The following is a 3,534-nucleotide window of genomic DNA, read 5'->3' as shown; positions in this document are numbered from 1 at the left end:
TAAAACTACAACCTATATCACAAATAGATCATTTTAAACATCATTAAAAGTAAGTATATACAGGAAGAGACAAGCTGTGTCCAGAGGTATGTTAACTGATTATGAAGACAGTTCAGACTTTGCATGTAGCATCGTATCGCTGCTGTGGAGATGATTTAATATATCACAGTCACCTCTCTGACATGATTACCACAGTTCAAAACTGTATCAACTGTATATAGCAACACAGTTGGGGCAGGGACACCTGACTGAACCCCATGTTGACGGGGATCATCAGGTCTTCTGGTTCTGCTTCTAGGCATCTCCTCAGTAGTAGACAAGCATCGGAGGAGGAGGATGGCACTCTGTAGGTCTGCGATGTAACTGTAGTCCTTATCCACCTTCAATGAGTACAAGCTCCACTTCCTGGACTTTTTGTTGTACACCTTGCTGTACCTGATAATACAGAAAGGGGGATCAGCTTAGTGAAAAGTTTGCAACGCCTGACATTGTTCTCTTATAGAGTAGTTAGCATTTCCACATAAAATGCAATCAATAACAATAAATCAGCACCATCTATCTGTATTCCTCATACTGTTTAATATTTATTGACTCATCACTTATAAATGTATTGAGTAAAATGCACAAGAGTACTCATAATGCAACATACTGAATTGTCTCATCAGCTTTTCTCCTGGCTGGTCTGTGGACACGGTGGTTGTAATCCAGGCCAGCCAGCATCAGCGTATACTGGTGAAAAGTACAGGGTGTTGGAAGACTGCAGGTACAGTAGAAATAAAACATACATGATTTTTTACTTCTGGTAAAATAAGTAATGGCAAAACAGCACCAATTACAGTAAAAGGTTTGCACACAAACAATGTCGAACTATATCATAGGTATCTTATAGACTAGAAACACAGATACTTGGGGACCTTTAGCAATCATTGTTTGTGTACACTAACGTTTAAATGTCTTTCTCATACGTTTGCTAGCGATGAAAGTAACTATTACCATCAAAATGATAAAAGCCAGATTACCTGTCCAGCAGAAATGAAGCGACCACGGTGTAACTTATAACAAAAAGTGTTTTAGAAGCAACTTGCCTACCCTGCCTTTAATTAGTAAAATAGTTTTCAGCGGCTACTAGCGGTGCGTTTTTAAGATAGCAACCAGGTGTGTGCTCATACGTGTGCTCGAACCTATGGCTCGAACTCATGAGAAAGCAATACCTGAAACACAACCACTTTCATACAGAGATCCCGCAAGAAACGCAGAAACACCCATGCCGGCAGTGGCTTTTCACAAAGACATGTTCTGGCTCTGCTGCGACCAACATTCCCCGCTCAGAGGCAGATCAAATCAAGGGAAATAAAACACACTTTCCAGTATGGCGTTATTTGTGTGTCACATTCCTGAGAGCACAGAGGGACATTCGTGCGCGCACAGTTTCACTTTTGTGAGCAACACAAGTTAATTAAAATCTACATTTGAGCGAACAAAAATCTGTTTGTGCAAGCCCAACTCTGCCTCCTTGCTCACTCAACTCTGCCTCCTCACTCGCAGTCTCTGCTCTGCACTCCACTCTGTCTCCGCGCTCACTCAACTTGGCACAGCATTACAATTTGCCCCAAAACCATCCAATCACAGGCTTAGAGAAAGTAACCCTGATTGGCTGTTTTGTATCCAGTAGGGATGCTAGAATCCACGAGAAGAAAGGGAGGGATTTTGGCTTGGATAGCGAATTGCATTCTGGGTTTTAGTATCAAGTAGGCCTTCCTCCTTCTGTTATTTATTTATTTATTTTTTCAGATATTTATTGAAATTATAAACACAAAATAATCAGATGTAGCTGTATAAGAAGAGAAAATACATAAATAGTAACAAAGAAAGGACATAGCAAAATAAATAAAAAGGGTAATGTGGATTCAAAATAATATATCATCTGTCCAAAAGAACTTTGTCAAACACACAGTTAGTCTTGATTGCCTTCTTGTTCTTAATGTTTTTAATTGTGGTACTATACTGATGCAGATCTTGGAGAAAGTGTCCAAAGTGTGGTTTGGAGTCCATCCATTTTTTCTTGCGGATGTGGATTTTATCCAATAATAATACCAACTGTACAAAACATATAAGAATGTTTTTTTCCTGAAGTTGAAACATTTGTCCAGTTTTCCTTTTCATATAAAGTTCAACATCCAAACAAAAAATTCTACAGTATATATACACTGATAAAACAAATGAAAAATATTATATGATTCTTAGATAATGTAATTGACAGAAAGTGCAAGTATACTCAATATTCAGTCTAAATCTCTCAAACGTCTTTTTTACCGTATATATACGATGTAATATCTTAAAGGAAGGCCTACTTGATACTAAAACCCAGAATGCAATTCGCCATCCAAGTGAAAATCCCTCCCTTTCTTCTCGTGGATTCTAGCATCCTGCATTTTGTATCATCGATTGGATACAAAATAGCCAATCAGTGTTACTTTCTCTAAGCCTGTGATTGGCTGGTTTTGTGGCACATTGTAACACTAATTAATTTCTAAGTGAGGTTACAGCCCGTTGACCATTAGGCAGTAAAAAAGTGATTTTTTGATAAGTAATTACATTGAGAAACTACAACTACAACTCCTAACTCCTAAATATGCAATCTGATTGCTTTGTATAGTAATATACCATAGTATTAAAACAAAAAACTACTTGACACACTCATCTCTGAACCAAGATACTGTGACACTGTAGGGGGGCAACAAGTATACTGCTGGGTTGATTGTTGGATAGTAGATTAATTGAGTCCCTGGCGTAATTACTCAGACAGGACAGCAGGCAGACACAGATCCTCAGCATCTCTGATTATGTGGTGTTTGTGCTGTGAAAGGGGTCATTAGTCACTCTCACCACGGCAGCTGGACGTCTTCCCAAAATACTTTGTGTGTATGTGTGTGCGTTAGTATGGGGCAGAGATAGAACTCAGGGAACACAACACAACAGCACTGAGACCACACTGAGAGGTATACACAAAAAAACATAGCTTGATGATACACCATGCCAAATAGAGGCTGTTAGACTTTCATATCCTAGGTTTACATTTTGGAGTTTAAAGACATGCAAGATAATAAAAAATAAATATCTGTTAAGTGTTTATACTTTGTATATAGTGCATCAATCTTTTCTCCTTCTGCGTTCTTTTTCACCTCACTCTAAAATATAATTTGAATGTTTATATTAAGCTATGTTTTCCATCGTTGTCATCATTTATTTTTATTGCTACAGCCCCAAAGCCCTGCCTGTTCTGTTTTGGAACGCTGCCCTTGGCATGGTCCTATCCAATTTGGTGCTTTGCTATGATAGATATGTTTGGTTTTCTTGCTGCTGACAGAGCTCCTCACCTCAAAATAAATGTACAAAACATTTTTTTTTTTTCTCAAGTTAGTTAAGAAGTTACAGAGTAGGCTCAACCAGGAAGATCACCTCATCCCAGCACTCCTCATACACAGATTTAGTTTCTGGGTCAACAAGTCCTCCAAATTAAACAACAAAATACAT

Source organism: Micropterus dolomieu, linkage group LG04, assembly GCF_021292245.1.
Source record: "Micropterus dolomieu isolate WLL.071019.BEF.003 ecotype Adirondacks linkage group LG04, ASM2129224v1, whole genome shotgun sequence".
Lineage (NCBI taxonomy): Eukaryota > Metazoa > Chordata > Actinopteri > Centrarchiformes > Centrarchidae > Micropterus > Micropterus dolomieu.
The sequence above is the reverse complement of the archived record's forward strand: the minus strand, read 5'-3'. Positions refer to the sequence as shown.